This window comes from Lissotriton helveticus, chromosome 9 (genome assembly GCF_964261635.1).
Source record: "Lissotriton helveticus chromosome 9, aLisHel1.1, whole genome shotgun sequence".
Taxonomy (NCBI): domain Eukaryota; kingdom Metazoa; phylum Chordata; class Amphibia; order Caudata; family Salamandridae; genus Lissotriton; species Lissotriton helveticus.
Genome location: NC_136070.1, coordinates 519,820,434 through 519,844,472, shown reverse-complemented (window position 1 = coordinate 519,844,472; position 24,039 = coordinate 519,820,434).

The window sequence follows — 24,039 nt, the reverse complement described above, 5'->3', positions numbered from 1 at the left end:
AAATGTGATGGTTTGTTTGTATTTTTAATGCCGTAGCGGGTTGTGGTGTTTATAGGATTACTGAGTGGGAAGTAAATTAATTATGATTATATATTCATTAATATTAAATAATAAATATGTATTTGATAATTAATTATGTAATTCTGTAATTAATGTTTGTGATTATGTTAAGTTTTAGGTGTGGGTTGTGGGGTTTGAAGGGGTATAGGGTGGGAAGGATTTTAATTATAATTGTTTAATAATACATTTTTAATTATTATAAATTATTTAATTGATAATTATGTATATTGTGTAATTAGTGTAAAATATTGTTAATATTTTTGATGTGGGGAAAGAGGAACAATGCTGATCGGCTGAGAGAGGCCGTAACCACTCCCCTTTGACGTCAGACGCCGAAGAAACAGCTGAGAGGAGCCGCGCACGAGGCCATCAAAACCTATGCCGACGTAGCCGCTGAGAGGAGCCGCGGAATTACACAAACCTGTTTTCGGATGCATTCGCGGGCAGGCTGTATCACAGCAGCGGCGGCCTTAGTTTCTCTGACGAGTTCCCTTTCTTGACGTTTTATCCTGCCAGTTCCACTTAGCACACGGAGCTGGGAGTGGATGACTCTAGAGCTTTGCTATTCTGAGATTGCAAACCAAGCCAAGTGGTTCTAGGTGCCTCGCGCACGTACTGGATTATACTAGAGCTGGTGTTGGTGAAAACGCAAAGCAAGCAAAATACTCCCTGCTGGGCTACAGAGCCAGGACATATTTGGTCTTGGTCTGCTTCTACGGCTGCTGGGACTGCAGTAGCCCCCGGACTCGAGGACTGGGGACCATCTTTGGGACTCCAGGTTTCTCTCAAAGAGAGGGTAAGTGAAGGTCTCGTCCTTGCTCCTTACTTACCTTGGTTGAGGGTCACTGGGGAGGTCCCACAAGTAAAATTGGCAGTTATTCAGGTCAGTGATCTGTAGAGGGGCTTCGCGATCAGTACATTATGTGAAAGCTTACCAAAGGAGCTAAAGGGAGTGCCCGGTCTGAATCTCCAAATTTGGGCCAAAAGGTTAAAAAGCGAGTTGGCCAGGCCGCAGCTCGGTCTAATTTTGCAGCCGCCTTCAGGAAGGACCTTCCCCTTCCTACTGAATTTGCTGAGATGGCATGCACTGAGACCACTAAACAAGACCATCATGAAGCAGCCTCGGCAGATTCGAACTCTACCATTAGCCCTAGTGGGTTGGCTTCTTTAAGGGCAGATTCACCAATTTCTTCAGCTTCCACTAAAGTAAAATGACACCTGATGGAGCAGTGGGGGAAACTACAGATTTTAGAAAGTACCCAATATTTTTTAAAGCCAAGCAGGGTAGGTTCTTGGGTGAAGATGAGCAAGAGATGTTAGGGAATGACCTCCTATTAGCCGATAATTCATTGGACTCAGGTCCGGAGACTTTACATTCCGAGATTGGTAGTCATCCCTCCCTTCCTTCGTCAGGTGTGTTAGATCCATCAGATGGCGGTGGGTCCGTGTATCATTCTATTCTGGTGGCTCCAAAGGTGTCTGTTTTGTCTATACCAGTGGAGTCAATGCTTGTTGATCCAGAGGGTTTGCAGGTGGAAGTCAGGCCTAATGTAAATCAGATTAATCCTTTCCTGAACAGTAGCTCCTTTTCCATGCAATGGGATGCTAAGAGTCTTCTTAATTTGATTCTGGAAGACATTTGTGAATTAAAACCACCCAATCTGCTGAGATTGCGGTAATCCATGCCTGCTTGACAAAGACTGAGGAAAATATGGCTCAGATCCCGGTAAGGCTGTCAGAGGCCGAAACCAAGATTTCGCAATTGGAGGATCAAGTGTCATCTATGAATCTCAAAGTCGCCACCTTTCAGTCCCAGAGAACCACGTTGGAATACAAGCTGGAGGAGTTAGACAACCATTCCAGACACTCACATCTCCGTATGTTGGGCATCCCGGAGGGCATTGAGGGTCAGCAGACTCTACAATGTGTTGATTTATTTCTAAAGGAAAATGTCCTCCCAGAATTCAATGGTGATATGACGATAATGAACCCATTGCGTTCCAGCACACCTTCCTCCTAATGCTAAATTCCCACGGACTATCTTGGTTAACTTCGGGGACTTTAGGATAAAGGACCAGATTTTATCAAAAGCCATTGAACATAGACAGTTTTCCTCAGCAGAAGTCCCTTTATTTCGCATCTTTTTGGACGTGTCAGCCTCTGCAGCTAAAAGGCAGAAAGAATTTGTCAAAATGCTACATTTGTTTAAGGACTAGGCGGAGCAAGCTATGATAGCCCAGCAGAGTAAGCTGAAGGTGTTAGTCAAGGGTAGATTCCACATCTTTTGCAGTGTTCCAGATTCACAGGAATTATTGCAACAGATTTCTATGGATAAACCCTAATGGCATTATGTTAGTCTTCAGTTGGTTGTTTGGGGGGGGATTCTCTCTTGGAAAGGCAAAGAGCTACTTGTTTATAGAGGATTGTTATCGCTTTTTTTTCTTTTCTGCTTTTTTCTAGATGTTCGATGCTGTTAAATGTTGCTGTTTTCGTCAAAGAAGGGGAGGGGAGGGTAGAGGGGGGAGTGGGCTGCCCGACAGTACTAGGCACCAAGTCATAGTGCCAGTAGAAGGGTGGGTGGGCTAGGTTTTCTGGCTCTGAGCTGGAGCGGCCATCTGCTCAGTGCGGCAATGGGTCGAGGGTGGGGACACAGGTGTGGGAAGGGAGCATGTGGGAATAAACAAAAACCATATTCTAGGTCACAATTCATCTGTCCATCACTATTTAGAAAGGAAGAAGTTTGACAACTTATTTGGCTTGCCCTATGTTGGAAACTGTCCACCAAAGTGAGAAATCTATTTTCGTTATCAGATTATTGGGGTATCTAGAAACTTGCCTAATTTTCTCATTTTCTGTAAATGTCAAATGGGAAATAAGGAAATACGGAAGGTGTTTTTTTATGTAAATGACCTCAATAATAATAAGAAAATGAGGGCCATTGAGGCCTGGATTAAGACAGAGAATCCTTCTGCTATCCATATGCAAGAAACCCATATACCAGCGGGGAAAACAGCAGATTTGTCTATGTTTAAATCCTGGGCAGCGTATAAGGGTTTCTCTTCATCTTCTGCAGCCCACAGGGGAACGGCGATTTTTCTTACTAAAAAATTTCATTCGGAGGTAGTCAATTCGGCTAGTGACCAAAGTGGAAGATGGTGTTAGGTCACCTGTAATTTAGGACACAGATTCTTGACGCTCGCCAGTAGAAGATAATCCCACCCCATATGAGGAATATTTCCAATCATTAATCCAAGTATCAGGTGAATTAATTGAGGGGGGGATTTAAATTTGTTAAGGAATCCAAAATTTGATTCCTCATCTAAGGAAAAAAAACTGTTAAAGTGAAAATCTTTTAAAATTGTACAAAGGTATAGCTCGATGCTTGATATAGCCGACCCTTTGCGGGCTGCATTTACACGGAAATCGCTTATACCTGCTCTTCAGGGAGAGTCCATACTTTCTCGCGTATTGATTTTTTTCTTATCTCCAGGCGTTTGGTTTTTAGTTCACAGAAAATTCTTCAGAGTGGGGTCTTGGGCCATGCACTGATCATTTTAGTGTTAGAACTGGGTTGAATGAAGTAAAACCTCCAAAAGTTGGCAGTTGGCAGTTACATCGACAATACTTATTAGAGGAAAATTGGGTGTCTTCTATCAAAACAGAAATCAGAGAGTTCTTTGAGCAAAATCATGGTTCAGCACCACTGCATATGGTCTGGGACTCGTTTAAAGCCTTTTGCTTGCTATTGGGAAAGATGCAGAAAACTCAAGGAATAGGAAGGAGGTGAAGCAAACACTCGAGCAAGAAGTTCAAAGGTCTTTTGACATAGTCCATTCTAGCCCCTCGGTGGTGAACCGACGACAGCTGGATCAAGCTAAGCGGAACCTGTCCGAAAAATATTATGCTTAAAGTGAATCCCTATTTCAGCATGATATGCAAAAGATTTATGAGGAAAGCAATTATTCAGGTAGATTTCTGGCATGGCAGTCAAGGGAACGGGCTGCTAATAACCAAATAGTCGCACTGAGATGCCCCACTTCCGGTTCTCGTTTGGAAGACTTGGAAGCGATAGGAGACATAATCGTACAATATTATAAGAGGATATATGGCCAACAACAATCCTTCAATATGTCACCTTTGGGAGTTTTTCTTCAGGAAAATGAATTACCTGTCTTAACAGACTTAGAAAAAAGGAACATGGCGAGACCATTCACAAAAGAAGAGATAGGGGAGGTTATTAAAAATCTCCCGAATAGTAAAGCCTGCGGGCCGGATGGCCTCCCTTCCGAGTTCTTTAAAACATTCGCTAGTGTATTTGTGGATTATCTTCTTTTATTGTTAAATTCAATTCTTGAAGGAAGGCTCATAGTCTGTCTTTTAGAAAAGGGAATGTAGTAAGTTTTTTTTTAAAGGCAAAAACAGTGAAGACCCTAATTCATATCACCCGATCATGCTTTTAAATTCTGACTACAAATGAATTGCCAAACTTTTAGCCAATCGATTTAACAGGATCGCCTCATATTTAATCCATCCTGATCAAAATGGTTTTATAGCCGGGAGGCAGCTCGGAACCAATACGCATTTTTTAAAGGAGGCACTAACTATTTTAAGACCAGGAAGATACCAGCATTAGTACTTTTTTTAGACAGCGGGAAGGCATTTGATTTGGGGATTTGGGAGGTTTTATTTAGTATTTTAGCAAATGTTGGTGTACCCTCTGAATTTATTGGCTGGTTGAGAAATTATATTTGAATGCAGAGGCCAATATCATTATTAATACACTGAGGTTGGCCAAGTAAAAGTCAAGACAAGGATGTCCGTTATCCCCAGTGCTATTCGCCTTTTTTTTCTGCCCTCCGCTTCCAACCATGGACAAAGTTTAATTATACGCTGACAACATTTTGCTTATTATAAAGCTGGAGGAGGAAGTGCAGGCAAAAGCCTTCCAGATTTTCGACCTCTATGAGTCGTTTGGTGGTTACAAAATTAATAAAAGGAAAACGGAAATAGTTTTGTGTGGGTTTGCATCTAGGGATTTACACCCCGATATTCGTCCGTGCTTAAATTCTAATCCCAAGAGATACCTAGGTGTCTATTTTTCACCATTAATTTCGGAATTATGATTTGAATTTTGCTCCATTGTTATGAAAAGTCCAGGATTTATTTTTGAGATGAAACTCTCTCCCTTTAACCATTCTCGGTAGGGTCTCTGATCAAAATGTCAGTGCTTCCACTGTTTAATATCCTTTTTTTAGCAATTCCCGGTGTTTTAGTAAACTCCTTTTTTACAAAATTAGAGTCAATGTTTACATCATTCTTGTGGGGCAATAAAGTTCCCCAAATTGCACTTAGCAGTTTATATGAGAAACTGGAAGATGGCGGCTTAGCCCTCCCCAATTTGAGGGAATATTACTTTGCATATTTTGCACAATACATGAAAAGATTTAAGCAGGGTTTGCATCTGGGTCTTTTTATTAATTTTTTTATGAATTTAATATGTAAAGAAAATCAGATCCACTGCCCATTATCATTATTTAGATCTCCTAAATTAGTAAGATATAAGTGTTTACATTGGTTCTTTCATAAACGTCAGGCTTTTTCAGAAGGTATTCCATTCCAGTTATTAATGTTGCAACCCCAATAGCTGATCTTTGCGTGTCAGCAGGAATTAGAGATTTGTTTTTAATTATACAAAATTGGATCAAGGCTGGCTTTCATCAACTCTCCGATTTTCTTTGAAACGATGGATGGCTGAATATTTGTGAAATATCTCAATTAATCTCGGCAATTTCATCCTCCTTAGGTCATATAATATTCTCAGTAAGTTCTTTAGCAAACTTGATGTGCTCCAGATTATCAGCCAGAAACAGTTAATGTATGACTTGCTTGAAGATAGGGTAGTGAAAAAGCCGAGGGAATGGAAAAAGTGTTTAGCCTTAATTAAAGGGATAGATCTTGAGGCCAAGGCCATGACAAAATGGGACAAATATGAGGACCTGGAAATTACTGCCAATATTTGGTCTACAATTATTAACCTAAATTTTAGTTCAGTTAGAGGGGCTAACTGGCAAAGGATGCTATATTTTAGCAAGTGGTTACTGTAGAGAACCCCCTGCTTTGTAGCCAAGGTTTATCCCAATCAATCTGGGCTGTGTGTCCGGTGCCATATTCACCCTTCAGCCAATTGAACTCATATTATATTACAGTGCCCCTCGATCCAGAAATTTTGGAACAATATTTTTGATTATCAGGCAACAGAATGTTTGATAACGATTGGATTTAATGCTAGGCTGATAGTGTTGGGCTATGACCCAGATCTTCGGCTACCAGAGAAGTTGATTAAATTATTATATATTGGAATGGCTGTCGCCAGATCACTTTTACTCCAAAGATGGTGAATGGATCTAATTCCATCTAAAAATGAATGGGTTAGGAAAATGTTTAAAAGAAGCAAACAAATCTATGCTTCACGTATTGGTGGACTTAAGAAGTTTGAGAAGATCCGGTCACTGTATTTTGACTGTGATTTTTGAAAGTTAGTATATAACCTGCCGTTTTTTTTTCCTTCCACAGTGTCCTTACTTTTATGAATCTCAGAACTTGGCACTTTAACATATATAGTATACATCATATAATATTTTCAGTCCTTTCGGACTAAGCTACATCTTTTTTATTTTTTTACTATTTTACATGTATTTTAGATATCCTAAATGTTCTGAGGCAGTGGACATAAGTTTCAAAATTGTAAGCGTTCTTTTTATCCTACGGCTGAATAATGCTTCTTTAAGTCCCCCCTGCTTATTGATTACTGGATATGTTGCTTCTTGAATAATTAGTGCTATTAATCACCCCTTCGGATGTCAATGATGGATTTTAATGGATGTATATCTGGACTCAAATTGATGTTTTCTATATGGTTTTCAATAAAAAAAAAATATATATTTTTTTTTTTTTTTGATGTGGGTTGTGGTTTACGTAGGGGTAAAGGGTGTGATAATGAGAATGTATTATAATAATTCATAATCAATGTTAATTATTAATAAAAAATGTATTGAGTATTATGTGAATAGTGTAACTTCCATTTTTTTTAAAGTTATGTATGAGGTATGGGTTGTTGTGCTTGTTCGGGTAAAGGCGGTAAGTTCATTAAATATAATTACTTTATTTCTAGTTAATTGTTATTAATTGTCTCATTGATAATTATGTAAATTATGTAATTAAGATTTTTTTTAAATATATAGTAGTTGCGCATTGTTGGAGGTTTCTAGGGATAAAAAGTGGGAATTTAATTAAATATAATTATTTTATTATTAGTTAATTACTATTAATTGTTTAATTGATAATTATGTAAACATTTTAATTATTATATTTCAGGATATATCTTCGGTGTGTGTGTTGTTTTCTTTTGGAGGTTTAGGGTAGTACGATATTTAAGTAATAATAAACACAAAAATAGTTATTTATTCTTTAAAAAATGTATTATTTATTATGTTATGTGGCATGTTATGCTTTTTAATTGTAAATAACATTATATTTTTGGGTTGTTATATTTTTTTAAATATATTTGGTATTTTAATTATATTATTAATATGTGTTCTAATTTATAATATTGATTAAATATTGTAATAAATATGTACATATTTTCATCTAAAAAATGTATCTCTATATTTTACATTTAAATATGTATATTTGTTGTTATTTAATTTAGTGGTTACATTATTGTATTTGTTTAAAGGTAACTTCTCTCTTTCTAACGTTGCACAGACTGGAGTAGGAATAGTACTACTGTAGCACCGATTGTTTGAATTTTTATATTAACATGATGTTTGTGTGTATTTAAAATTATAATATTTTCTTTATTAATGTTTGTAATATGTAATATATTTTTTAGTAACATTAATTGTTTTTGTTTTCTCGTTGCTTGTAATTAAATTGGTATGTTTTTTAGATTTTTTTCCAATAATTTATTTGTTATAGTTTGTAGTTCATAAAAAAAAAAATAGCACGTGCTAATGGAAAAACAAGAGAGGAATGCTTAAGAGCATAATCCCTTCCAATGAACAACATCCAAAATGATGAAAGGAAGATCAGAATAATGATTAATTACAGACTTCACGCAGGAATCAAAAGCAGTTGTATCAATACTACGAAAGAATTGGAACATTTTGAAATTGGACACCACTGTGTCAAAAATTGTGGGAAATCACCCCACTGTGACTTATCACAGAGCTCAAAATCTCAAGGATCAACTCATGCATAGCCTTCTGAAAGGAAGAAATCAGAAAGAAAGTTGGCTACAGAAAAAAGGCTTTGCCAAATGCTTTAATTGCAAAGTGTGTCAAATTGCCAAACCAACTACAGAACTCCAAATGGCAAACAAAAAATATTGGAAAATACAAGAATTAATCACATGTAAGAGTAAATTTGTGATCTACCTAATCGAATGTCCATGTGCATTGTGATTAACCCTGGGCGTAGTGGGCGTAGTGGGGCTTCGCGGAGCTACGTGAAGTGGGCGAGAAACTACGCCCACCTCCGCACTCCGCGTAGCCCCACTACGCACCGCAGGCCTCCCTCCCGCCCTCCCTAAATTCTTTAAATTAAAAGTGGAAAAGAATTAAAAGGCACTTACCTTGCCCGCCGCTGCCCGCCGCGTCCCCGGGGCTCGCTATCTTCATGGCTGCCGTCTTGTGTACTAATGCGCATGCGCGGGCGACCGCGCATGCGTATTTCTCGTGAGAAATGCGCATGCGCGGCCGCTCGCGCATGCGCATTAGATACACAAGACGGAAGCAATGAAGATAGCGAGCCCCGGGGACGCGGCAGGCAGCGGCGGGCAAGGTAAGTGCCTTTTAATTCTTTTACACTATTAATTTAAAGTATTTAGGGAGGGCGGGAGGGAGGCGGGTGGCGGCCAGCTACGCTCCGTCTGCGGAGCGTGCGTAGTGCCGGATTCTACGCCTGCTACGCAAAATGCGTAGAAGCCGGCACTACGCACACTCCGTGCACGGAGCGTAGCCGCCCGCCCAGGGTTAATTGTAATATGTCGGGAGCACGACATGTGAATTAAAGAAGAGGATTCTTGAGCACGTACGTGCAACCACAAACAAAGATAAAAGCAATGCTGTAGCGAAGCACATGGAGATTGCACACAAAAGTGACTGGAAGAGTTTTAAGTTTTATGGTATTGAAACTGTACCACAAAATGCAAGAGGGGGAAACAGGGAGAAAATCCTCCGACAAAAAGAGTCACAACACTTTATAAACATGCGGAGCATGACCCCATTCAGATTGAACTAATCAGAAGAACTTTACATTCATCTATGATGGAGAAATAACATCACATCCAGGACTGCAATGAATAGGAATATGGAACACAGAATTACAACTTAAACATCAGTCGCAAAGGTCAAAATTAAACTGGATGAAAGAGAAAACAAATATGAATAAACATCTGAGGGTATAAAAACTCAAGTGACTGCACAGATTGAATCAGCTAGCAATACAGCGAGAAAACAGTGAATAGAATAATCCAATATGGAATTGAAAAGTGATCAAATTTAAAATATTAACTGTAAGCTAAAAACCGCATTGGAGCAGAGCGATAAAAATCAATTTGTATAAATGAACCTGTGCAGACTTGAAAATGCGACAAAGGATGAACTATAATTAGCTATGTAAAATGACTTGGCCTTTATAGAATTTGCTGCGCCACAAATTTGAAAAATGTCCAAAAATGTATTCATTTAAAAACATTGTAAGGAAAATGAATTTACAGTTTGGAAAATCTTTATTCTTGAGGAGGTTTCCGTATATCACGGTTAAACAGAAAGTTCATATTGTATCTAAAACTACATGTCCCACAATGCCTATGGAATAGAGGGCGTATAGAGGAAGTGATGAAACTTTGAAAGAGTAGAAAAAACGAAAAACAAATGCACCCAATTACCATGAACAAGGCATTTATAATGCCGAAATGCGTAGGATTTGTTGTTATCTATCTCACTGCCTAAGAACTGCTTAAGAAATGATGCATATGGAAGAATCTGCTTAAATAAGTAAGAAAAGTCATGTAAATTGCGAGGAGTGTGGCCTTTAATATATATATGGGGCGTATTTCACCCAGTAAGTCCAGCTCAACAGAAACAGACAAATACGTACACAGAAATTTGTGCAAGGTTAGTTTATTTTTGTAACAGCCAGCACTACCGCCATGAAGCGTTTCGCCCTTCGAGAGGCCTTAATCACATGATGCACATGAGGAGTTTACCAATTTTTTAAAGTGCAAGTGTTTGGTCATGTGATACTAGCAGCAAGAATAGACATAGTAGAAAGTTCTACACAGGCAGCCAACAATATTAAAGTGTGCAAATACGCAGAAACATTAAAGGCACTGTTATAATTAAAACATACATTAATTCATGAATGTTAGAATTAACAAAATATTTAAGAGCAGAGGTAAAACAAGAATAAAAACCCCAAAATTTAAAAAGGTCGATTTTCAAAGTGCAGGGTGCCTTGTAATACTACCTAAGTGGGTAAACACATGTGGATATGAATGTATCTGTTACAATCATATTGTCTGATTGTACAAAACATAAAACCACATACAAAAATAAATATTCATTAATACATAAATATTAAATTTTTTTAAATATGTTCATTGCAGATAAAGGATATACCAACAACGGCCAACTTTAGCTTGTAAGTGAGCCTTTCATTGTATAATCCATATCCCAGTCAGTGAGTAGAGGAGGAGTATTGAATGGAGCAAAAGTGTATATTGTATCATTATACACACTCACCTGTTAACCTGTACACTGAAAATGACCTTGCCTTTTTGTTTATCTCTGCTCCAACATCACAATTGTGCCCAAGTGGGCTGATACTATTCTTTCTATGTCCATTCAGCAAAGTGTAAGTGCAAAGAATAAAGTGCCACCACAGATAATATAAAAAGCTACTAAAATATGTATTCGAGAGGCATACTCATGAAAATAATCCAATAGTTTCAGTCCATCCTACACAGATTGGGGGTAGCTAAAGGCATGTATATAGGTCCTCGCTGGAACTGAGGCCTTGGGGGAGTCTTGGGCCCCCATTAGGATGATGGGTGCACTTTGCCCGCCGCCATCCTCGTGCAAAACGGGACCGCCTGCCATAGGAGCGGCGGTCCTGCCTTGAGCATTAGGATGCACCCGCCACACTGGCTGGTGCATCCTGTATTTTTACCATTGCGGCAGGCGGTGCAGAAAGCGCCGCCCGCCGCAATGGTAAAAATGCATGTTGTGCATTTCAAAGCACAACATGACATGCCTGCCATGTTGCACTTTGAAATGCGGGGGGTACCATAGGTACCCCCCATGTGCACCCCCCGGACTCCCAGGGGGCCTGCAACGGGCCCCAGCAGGGAGTCTCCGCATGCCTAATGCCACCATGGAAAAGCATGTCAGGAAGCCCATCATAATATGGCTGGCGGTGTCTCATAGACACCGCCACCATATTAAACATTTTCCGCCACGGCCGCAAGGTGACCAGGGCGGAAAAGCGGCAGACGGTATTTACGTCCGCCGCGGTCCCCCCGCCATAGTAATATGGCGGGGGAAATGGGTGGCGGGCGGGCATTAATGTCGGGCGGATCGCCACCATGGCGGTGGCGATCCGCCCGACATCGTAATGGGCCCCTTGGTGTCTAAATCGAAGATATATGTAGTTTCCAATCTCCGAAGTTGAGCTTCCCTGTTGCCACCTCGTCTAAGTGGTGGCACAGTGTCCACCACAAAATATCTCAAGTATTCTAGGTAATTGCCATGAACCTCCTTGAAATGTCTGGCAACAGGATAAGATGCATCACTATTGCTGATTGCCCTTATATGCTGGAGTATCCTCATGTGGACCTGCAACTTGGTGCTACCCACATATTGCAGGCCACATGAACACTCCAGCACATATACGGCAAAATCAGTCATGCATGTGAGCATCTTAGAGATGGAAACCGGGTCATCGTGAAAGGGACTTTTGTATGACGTTTTACTAATGCGGTACTTGCATGCTTTACAATTTGTACATCTAACAAATCCCTTTCTGGTGTTCAACCATGTTTTTGTAATGGTCAATTCAGGTCTACTTTTTACCAGAGTGTCACACATTGACCTCGCTTTCCTAAAAGCTATGCTGGGATTCTTTGTAAGCGACCCTCCTATCACTGGGTCATTGCGAACCAACACCCAATTGTGATTGATTATCCTGTGTAACACCCTATGTTGATGATTAAACGTCATAATCAGTCCAACAGGTTCAGCAGGCTCAGGTGCTGTCAAAATAGAACAACTAGTGGTTTTGGTCGTCAAAGCTTCAGATCTTGGGACTAGGGTAGTTTTGGTGATAGCCTTTTTAATCATGAACTCTCAATATCGTCTGGACAGAAATCTTGTTCTGCTGTCACCGTGAGCTTTAACACAGTCGGACTCCATGCTGCATATACCCCTGATATGCAGCATCTCCCCAAAGGGGTGTCGTGTATTTCTATAGGTTCTGAATCGATCCCCCTATTCCTGACCCTATTCTGGTTAAACTACCTAGCTAGTTAACTAACAGTCAGCCCATGAGGCAAGAAAACCCCCATGATGCAGATACCGTTATCTGACGCAGTCACACTACGGCACAGGAACGTGTTATCTGATTAGGTCATAACGCTTGAGATCTAATTAGACAAGCGACATTCCTCCAGCCCCTGATAAGGCATACGACGTTCTCATAACAAATCAAACCTATGACAACCTGGATAATCCGTGCGGCCATTGTTTTGATTTCACAGAGAACTTTAGTAAAGAATGTGCTAACGAGCAAGTCGTATGACATCTTTATTGACGTACCTATGTCCATCCTTACGTCAATCCCGGCACCTTTAAGGTATAAATATTGCCGACCTTGCCCTATGCAAACACACGCGTGGTGACAAGACGGAGCAGCCATACTTGCCGAAGCCGAGAGCAGAAGCAGACCCCGCTGGCAACAGCCCCGCCTTCCTGACGCGCTGAGAGACGCGCTGCTATCTCAAGCCGAGAGACCCAGCACCGGCGCTTCCGGGTAGCCCTCGCAGGCAGCCTGGAATATCGAGAGCAGAGAAAGAGATACCATTCCTCATTCATCCTAAATTCCAGGTACAGAACTGAATAACCCCTCACAGAGAATTCTTTAGTTATTCACTTGGCAAAAACAAACTTAACTTAAACTGTAACTTTCTATTTCCGCCCACGCATTAGACTTAGGTCAGGTACACGGGGTAGGCGTATTTAGAAACACCAGTTGAGTACGTTTAGTCAAATGTATATGTGTATGTAAATATATTTTAATCATTTTAAACATCATATGGCTCAGAAACCATATCAATGTTTTTACAGTATTATTTTATACTATTGCTTCTAATGTATGCACTTTACTTAACTATAAGTATTGCAATAATATCGATCCATTTCTCTTGTACGAGAAAAGAGACTGATCAATAAATAACATCTTTTATTGAACACGCCCGTCTCTTCCTTTTCTCTACATTCTGATGAGACTAAGAATGCACGTACTGACTGAGTAAAATAATTGCCTTGTGCTCACACGACTCTTGAGATTGACTCTTGATTAGGGGAGAGCAAAGTTGTCATGTTCTATGGTTGTCAGAAACTAAATCCCTTCTTGTCTAATCAGGGAAGTTAATCCTTCCTTGAACATTCGAGAAAGTTTCTAGCGAACTCTGAGCTTAGCTGGCAAACCCAAAAATTAAGTCTAGTATCGACAGTAGTAGACCTAGTTAACGTCTGGCCTAGGCCTTTACTGCTGTAGGTACTATTCCAATGCGCAGAGCCTATTGGGAAAATAGGAGCTACACTACATGGCGCCCAACGTGTTTGGAAAGGGCGATAAAACTAACGTAAGACATTTAGAGTAACTCAGTCGTGCTTTCTCACTCAGACCCCTTTTCCCAAATACTCCAAAGACGTCTGGAGTGGGTGAAAGGTTATTATATCCTCCAAAACCTCGCAGGAGGGAACTCCTATGTATGGTTCTTGGTCTAGTCAACGTTGAAGGATAAACAGTTCCAGAATATTGTGCATCTAATCTCTGTTTCCATAAGAAACCTGATCTGCAAACAAACATAATACCATCCTTTCAGTAAAATGGGAGACAGTGATGGAGAAAGAGAGGCAATTAGATTAGCTACTGAAATAGCAGATGCTGATGCTACCATGCAAGCAGCAGACGCGGATATAATACTCATTCCGGTCATTAAAAGGAGATCTATAACCTTAAAACTTATAGAAAATGGACTGACACCTAGAGGTGGCACAGTCATATTCGTAATTGAGGCACACGAATATCGGCAGACAGAGGTATACTATACATGGATACATTTTCCAGCAGCAAATGCTGTAACAAAGTACTTCCACTATTACAAAGTAGAGGAACCTCCTGAAACGTACACTCCTTTCGAGGAGGTGGAAGTACCACTCAAATTCCAAGAGCATTTGCTCTTATTTGATGGCGCCCTAATACATAACAATCACATTACAAGGCTCGGTCCTTTAGGAAGACCAGGAGCAACGTGGCCGGTCTTAGCCGGATACACACCACATCCAGACATCGAAAGAATGCCTGCAGCAGAGCTATTAATACAGCTAAAACAACTACTAAAAATTCATAGACAATTAGTTCAGTATGTAATGCGGACTTCAACAATTCAGCCAGCGATTAAACTTCCACAGCTGACCCCTCACCAGGGGAACACAAATAAAATTACACCACAGAACATCCAATCCTGCCTAGGTAAAGTTCCAGCTAAACGGGAACAAATACCATTCTGGTTGGCACAGAAAATTACCCAAATAGAGGCGGTGTTTCCTGACACCACCCCGCTGGAAAAACACAGGATTCTGACTATATGTCTCCCAATGGGAATCGCACCACACATTGAGGACTGTGACACTTGGGGTACAGTCTTTGCTTCCATCTACACAAAAACGCACGGTGTTCCATCCATTTCGGTAATACCAGATGTGCTAAAACAAATTCAAGATGAATACGGTCCAGAACCTGCTTTAACTCTTGGTATGAAATTACTGAAAGACTTCAAGCAGGTCTCGGCTATATTATTAGCCAACATAAAAGGTGAAGCAGCAAACGTGGCGATCCGCCAGAGGTTAAAAGAGACAGATATAGCAGACCAACCAGCTGAAATTGCCAGAATCATAGAAAAATCCTATGAAGAACTAGGCAGAGATAGTCTAGGTGGAATACCAGTAAAACCGCAACTGACTACAAGTCCAGAAAAAATGTTTTTTAATAATAATAATAATTCACCAAAAAAGAACTGGGATGGAAATAAACAATCCAATCCTAAAGAAAAGAAATTCCAGTCCAGAGGAAGGTCTCCTAGGCGAAGAGAGAAATCTCCAAACCCGAGACAAAGGTCACCCCAGAGTGACCCCTCTGGGAATAGATATAACCTTAGAAATAGGGATAATATTAAAAAACCTGATAGATATCAAGACATTGATACACGTCCCTCTCAATCTTTTCAGAATTCCTCGCAGAAATCGGAAAGAAGAGGACGATCAGAAGAGCACGCCAAGTCCAAAGACAAGGAACCTGCTCAACTGAAAAAGAAATTACAATTTCCAAAAAAGAAGGTAGCCAGTATCAAGGTAGTTAACAATGCCGAGAATACTGAGGACACAACTGAAAAACGGAGAGTGGGCTCAGACAATGCTAGACAGCGCAGCAGAGGTGAGCATAGCTCGCAAAGTCCTTATGAATCATCTGGAGACAGTGGACACGAATGAATACCTTCAAGTGGAAACTGCAGATACCAGAGTTAGCAAGCCCCACAAAATATACGAGATAACATTACGTATAGAGGATGATAAGACTAGGAAAATAAGGGGACTATTTTGGGATAACCTCTCCAAAGGCTATGACATCCTTCTAGCTGAAAAAGACTGGCCACCAGAGTTTGTCAGGGAGTGCCCTCATGGCGAAGAAGTAATTATGCCTGCCTTCTCGAATCAAATACCGATTCATAAAAAATATACACTTGCTAGAAAGTGGGCAGTGGCCTTAGCACCTGCTTTATATAAAAATCATGTAGGATGGGATGAGGATTCTCCTCCTCACAAAGTCCAGTTAAAATCACAACCAACTGCACAAAGGCAGTACCCAATTAAGCAAGAAGCTAAAAAACAAGTAAATGAAATACTAGATCAGCTAGAATACCAGGGGGTGATTGAAACTTGCACCTCACAAATGAACAATCCTTTGTTTCCGGTCGCCAAACCAGACAACTCATATCGTCTAGTTTTGGATTACCGACACCTTAACACATGTTGCAAAACCTTTGCAGTGCAAAACTCACACAGTGCTGCACTAATGAATAACATAGTGCGCAAAAAATACAAAACAACCTTGGACATCTCCAATGGATTCTTTTGTCAAAACATAGCACCAGAGAGCAGATATTTAACAGCTTTCTCAGTAAATGGCACTCAAAAACAATTCTGTCGGTTAGCCCAGGGGTACAAGAACAGCCCGGGGGTATTCTCAGCGAGAGTAACAGAATTACTACAACTATATGATGATGAAGCATTATCTTATGTCGATGACATTTACTTAACAGATGATGACTTGGAGACTCACTTGAAAAGAGTGAACACCATAATACTTGGTTTCGCTGCAGAGGGTTACAAATTCAACTTCAAAAAGTCCAGAATTGCCCATCTGACGGTCCTATTCTTAGGATATGAGTTATCAAGTGAAGGTAAAAGCCTGGCAGACAATTTCCTAGAGAAATGTGCCGTAATCCAAGCTCCTAAAACACTAAAAAACCTACAGTCAATTCTAGGCTTCCTAAATTTCGGCAGTTCAAACCGCAATAGCTAGAGAAAAAGACATAGCTGATGGTAGACATATCACAGTCAGAACAGCTGAATCAGCCTTCGAGGCACTAACAACACCGTGTAATTTACCAACAACAACATTGTTCCGGAATGGATACAATGGGTGAATTCAATCACAACGGACAAAGTATACTACTACTTTGATCCAGAACTAGAAGAATTGAAAAATCTAAAATATGAAAAGACGTATCCTCTGCCAATCGACATTCTGCCTCTACGACATTACGCCTGTGTAATCTATACAGACGGACATGCTCAACCATCCGTTTGGGGAGAACAAGCATACAACCCCACATGTGAGATTACAAAAGAAGTGTGGCGCGGAGGTAAACTAAGACCTCTATTAACAAAGACACACTCAGTGGAAACCAATTCAGAACAACAAACTGAAATATTAGCTTTGAAAATGGCGCTAGATAATGCGGATCGCGAATTCCCGACGCTTATAGTGTCAGATTCATATTACTGCGTCAAATCATATAACAGCGATTTGCAGACATGGATTCAGAACGGTTACAGAGATGACACAGATGCACCAATAAAGCAGAGACTGCTCTGGGAACAAATAGCTCTTTTACAAAAAGAACTACCAAAGACTCACGTGACTCACTCACTGAGTCATCAACGTGATGGCGTTCACGTTGTAGGGAATTCATTGGCTGAAGCAGCCGCAGCGGCAGCCACTAAACCGGCTCCCGTAGATCGAAAAAAGCGTACATTAAAATACATTGACGGTGAAACATTGCTGGCGGTGAAAACGTCATCAAAAGGCGACTGCTCAGCGTTACCGATCAACTATCCACTCAATTATACATACATAATCGATGCAAACTCCGTCCCTTTTGCTCGAATCCCTGGAGTGGGGGATAGAGTGATTCCAAACATGGACAGGAGAAACTTGTTAATCGCAGACGCACACATGGGCGAGGGTCACAGACACCTTAAATTAAAAGATTCTCTGGAAGAATTACAATCACGGTACTGGTGGCCAGGCATGAGCCTGCACTACACCATGTTTGTAAAAAACTGCCCAAACTGCAACAGAGATCGCAGTGGGGAGAGAAGCAGTTTAATACCTCGTCGTATCAAGGCAGATAATATTACCAGCAAAAAGAATGGCTTGCAATTAACATATACAGGCTAGTTTCCACTTATAATGTAGATCACCAGCACTCGGCTGACGTCCGGACTATTATACAAGATTTGCGAGTCTAAATGGCATATACGCTAAGAGCATGCTACGTTCGACCATTTCTTTCACTCAGGCAAACCAGCCTGGGGGGGAAACATGGCCAAATGAGCACAGCCCAGCGGGAATCTTCTCACTTCCTTCCTGAGGGTATGGGACGGTGTAAAGAAAAAACCAAGGCAGAAAGCAATCTATAATAGAAAGGATATTAGGTTCGGGAGCTGGGTGGGTCAAACATCTAATAAGTGTCCAACGTAGTCTAAATAACTTGCCAAGAAATTCTCTGAAGGGATTCAGTCCGTGCGAATTATTATTCGGAACTAGGATGTTGATCTCTGACCTTGATAGTCAGACTTCAGTGGTAATAGAAAAAACCTTTGATGTCAAAGACCGTTTGGCTATTTTGCAGGACTTAAACAAAACAAGAAAAGACCTGAGCAACATACAGTTGAAACAACAGCCAACAACCACTGAAGAATCACCACCTGTCCCAGCAAGACCTGTCTGGATTCCAAAAGTCGGGGATCTAGTCAGGGAGAAGATCGCGGTAAAGAAGGAATTTGGGCCTTCTTACAGAAAAGCAGTTCCTGTCTTGTCTGTCAACGGGACAAGATCAGTTGTACTACCGCCACTTGCTGGAAAAAAGGAGAACCGAGTTGTATCCATCGACCTGGTGAAACCACAACATGTGGCCGATAACAAACAGTAGGCCAAGTGGACTCCCAATAAGTAGCAGAACACCAAGGTTTGCTACCAGTACAGAGGTCCTAACAAAGAGGCTCATCACATTCGAAACGCCTAAAGAAGAACAACAAGGACTATGCAACAATGCAATAGAACTCAGACCTCTGAAAACCCAAATAAAGACATTTAGCAGAGACACACCAATCTACAATGAAGTTCCAAGTGAAAATGCAAGAAACAAAAATCCTGAACCAATTGGAACAATTGACAGAACTGCATCTGGTTACTTCATCAACTTCGATGATTCCTCTGAAGGTTTCAGCGAACAAAAGACACAGCCATCATCAAAATCCTTTAAAGACAAAGCTAAGGAACTTTTGAAACAACTGAAAGAAACATATCTGGTTACTCCATGGATTGAATTTTGGGTTGGTTTTGGTGCATTTATCCTCATACTTTGGCTCATCATGGTATTTACCTTGGGACGCTTCATTGAGGGAAAATATGCTAAAATGGACACAGCAAGTCAGAACATCAACTTGGTCCTCAAACCACACACATCTTCACACGTCGAGAAACGAGAACTTTCTTCAGAACTTTCTTCAGCCAACTTCACAGCAATTCCAATACCTGGTGGGGTAGCCTGGGACAACACTGACTATGAAATTTATGGTCCGGTCGAGATCCTGAAATATCCACACCAAATCAAGATCTCCTTGAGTGATTTTGCAAAACCAAACTCATTTGCTGATGATTGGGACTTTGAAAGTATAAACAATATGATGTCTGACTTAGTAATGTCTGCTAAATTTACAAAACATGATTATTTGCAAGGTTCTACAAATTATGATAGTATGTATTGCTATAACCATTATGGTAACAGTTTTTTGCATAAATCTGCACAACCAAGAAATGTTTTAAATTATAATCAATGGGAACATTGTGCTACACCTCCAAAAGGGAGTTCTAGAACCGTGTATGACAAATATTCATACTTTCAAGGTTTTAACACTAGTAATGCTGAAACATTTTATTACAAATTGTCAAACAAGACAGGGATGAAAACCATGATAACTAACACAAAATTGATTTATTCTGATTCGTTCTTTGAAAAAATGAATACTTTTGGATTTGATTATTGGGACAAAAATGTTGATTTGAAAAGTGTTTGGGGTACAAAAGAATGGCAAGTACAGGGTTTAGAAGCTTTGTTTAGAGCCTGCATGATCCCAGAACAAATGATATTTTTAAATGACACTGTTCAACAAACCACCTGTCTTGGCTTAGCCAAAATCAAAGATTTAAAAAACCCGTCTATTCCAAAGCCAACAATGTTTAGCAATAGCTCTGAAACAGATGAAGAAATAGACATAAACCATATATTAAACCAAAACAGAACACATCCTGATTGGAAACAATGGTTGATCTGGCCCACAGATACAAATCACTGTCAAGATAGATTCCTGAATAAAACACAGGGTTTCAAAATGACCAGGCCAGACCCTAGATATCCCCAAAGACATCACCCAGGGATAATAACAACCTACAGTGTGGGCAAATTATGCCTTCAATGGCTACAAACTTCCACACTGCCTGAAATTAAGCAACACCTAACTTTACTTACTGATGGTGCTGACTTGCGTGATTTCATACTGGGACCACGCAAACAGCGTCAAAAGCGTTTCATAGCAGCCTCTGTATATGCAGCATACAATGAGGCCTGGAAGGTTACTCAAATTGAAACAGCAGAAAGAATACGGGAAATTGACCGTATTAATTTGGAAAAATCACTTTCTGTAGTGGACAATGGGTTAATGACTCTGTCCTCCAGAATTTTTTCATTGGACAGCATTGTGTCTTCAGCAATCGATATATTATCGCAAGACTTACTGTTATTACAACATGGACAGTCACAATTGCGTTCCATTGTACAGCATGGCTGGACGTTACAAAATCTGCGTTCAGGCTATGTGCCTTGGCGTTTAATCAACACAACGTCACTATTCCAAATCTTTAACCTTACTGATAGACAAATCGGTATGGCGCAGAAGGGTGCTGATTATACAATCTTGAGCATTGAAAAACTAGAAAGATTACCAATGACAATGTCAGAACGACCTGTCAGTGAATGGATAATCCACGGAATCATAAATATTCCAATCTCAACCTTCAGGTTTCAATACTGCCAAAAATATATACAGGCTGGCATGTACGAGAAATTGGGAAAGGGGTACCTTAAAACAACTTGGAACCTGCCCTATTCACATGCATGTGTCAGTAACAAAGGACAGAAAGTGTTTCTTAGTGGCAACAATTGTGCTATGTCACTAAGCGGCACGCTTCTGTGTAACGGTATTAGTTTGCACGGAGCCTGTGAAGGGAATTCATACAACCTTTCATGTCACCAGCAAGGCGCACCTGCAACTGAAATAGAACCATTCTTTCAAAGACTCTATAATGGGAGTTACATTCTTATTGTAGACCGCAGATGTTGTAGTCTTATGCCCGGGACTCCTTATCTCGTCACTACGACGGCGAAGGTCAAGTGCTGTGGACGTTCTTTGTTCCCCAGCTCCTTACCGGACAGGGAGGCAAGGGCATGGCCCGGTTTGAAAATTACTTCTATTCGAATAGACACTTTAAGCAGAATGAAAACAGTGCTTCTTCAGACGCCTACAAGGCTCACGTCATCTAAAGAAACGTATGATCTACAAGTCGCAAGGACGACTGCAGAGATACATACATTATTATCAACTAATTCCCCCGTACATTTCGCGGAAATCCTGAGCGAAATCTTAAATATTTCTGATACCACTGGGGTCTCAAAGGTATTTAAGACAGTATTTTCGATGGCATTAACACCATTCAAAGCCATACTGGGTATTTTTCCAGATTTCGTCCATTCGATTTTTGGCGGACTTCCCCTGATCCTGGGACTAATTGCAGGAATCCTATTCCTAGTCCTTATTTTTCGTTATGGCAACCCATGTCACAGATCAAACTCTCGCGACAATGGAAGATACGATCCTAGCCATTGGATACCGGGACCGGATATCAAAAATCCTGGGACTCTCCCGGCTTAGAGACCTAAACATGACTTGGTTTCTATCATTTCGACCAATGTGGCAAAGGTGTGTTTTACCTGTACTAAGGTGTCTGCTATGCGGAGAAGAATGCGTGTTAGACACCTGTCTGACGCTACAATCGGATGCGCCGGTGGATGCAGATACACTGTTGGTTCCTACCAAGGTTCACGCACTGTGCTGCCCTCAAAGGCTGCCAATTCTGATGACGGCATTCCTGGAATCTTCACCACTACGATTGAAGGGTAGTGAAGTTCAAGATGAAAGCAGCATCGAACAGGTACGACCTTCTGTCAGCAATGCAAATCAGAATGTCAATGGAGACAATCATGCACACGAATGCATGGTTACCCCTATTTCCGACTTAGTGGAACTTTCCCATGAAGCTGTTGACAGTTTTTTCGAAAGCCTGAATGATATGATGTTCTCTCCGGAACAGAAATAGAGACTTTTGAGTAAACTCGCACACGGCGTTCCCTGAATTCGGCCTTCAACTTTAAAAATAAAGTCACATGAACAATTACAATCCAGTTCACGGACAGCAACTTTTTTCAGCAAGCCCTTAAAAAAAATTTCTATATATTTTTTCCCCGGGACACTGATCTTCTGCTTAAAGTAAGAAACTATTCCTAGAGAACTAAGATTTCTATTTTAGATACTTTATATAGACTTTAGCTGCCCGCTGGTATGTTCACAAATATTTTATTATGTGATGAAATGGTCTCGACCTTCCTTTCTGTATAGCTATATTAAGAGCCATTTCATGTGTATTTCTCATATACCAAAAAGCAATAATGCATAACAATGCGTGTTTAATTTTGCATTTAATTCATAGCTTAAGTGCATACAATATATATGACTGCAATTTTTCAGTATATTTGAAAATTTCAAAATGCATTTATGTATTTTGGGGTGGTAAGGTATACACTATACTCTATAGTATGTTGTACTATGTTATACTATGCATAGATTAGTAGATATGACCATAGTTAGCGTGGAGTGGGTGTCGTGTATTTCTATAGGTTCTGAATCGATCCCCCTATTCCTGACCCTATTCTGGTTAAACTACCTAGCTAGTTAACTAACAGTCAGCCTATGAGGCAAGAAAACCCCCATGATGCAGATACCGTTATCTGACGCAGTCACACTACGGCACAGGAACGTGTTATCTGATTAGGTCATAACGCTTGAGATCTAATTAGACAAGCGACATTCCTCCAGCCCCTGATAAGGCATACGACGTTCTCATAACAAATCAAACCTATGACAACCTGGATAATCCGTGCGGCCATTGTTTTGATTTCACAGAGAACTTTAGTAAAGAATGTGCTAACGAGCAAGTCGTATGACATCTTTATTGACGTACCTATGTCCATCCTTACGTCAATCCCGGCACCTTTAAGGTATAAATATTGCCGACCTTGCCCTATGCAAACACACGCGTGGTGACAAGACGGAGCAGCCATACTTGCCGAAGCCGAGAGCAGAAGCAGACCCCGCTGGCAACAGCCCCGCCTTCCTGACGCGCTGAGAGACGCGCTGCTATCTCAAGCCGAGAGACCCAGCACCGGCGCTTCCGGGTAGCCCTCGCAGGCAGCCTGGAATATCGAGAGCAGAGAAAGAGATACCATTCCTCATTCATCCTAAATTCCAGGTACAGAACTGAATAACCCCTCACAGAGAATTCTTTAGTTATTCACTTGGCAAAAACAAACTTAACTTAAACTGTAACTTTCTATTTCCGCCCACGCATTAGACTTAGGTCAGGTACATGGGGTAGGCGTATTTAGAAACACCAGTTGAGTACGTTTAGTCAAATGTATATGTGTATGTAAATATATTTTAATCATTTTAAACATCATATGGCTCAGAAACCATATCAATGTTTTTACAGTATTATTTTATACTATTGCTTCTAATGTATGCACTTTACTTAACTATAAGTATTGCAATAATATCGATCCATTTCTCTTGTACGAGAAAAGAGACTGATCAATAAATAACATCTTTTATTGAACACGCCCGTCTCTTCCTTTTCTCTACATTCTGATGAGACTAAGAATGCACGTACTGACTGAGT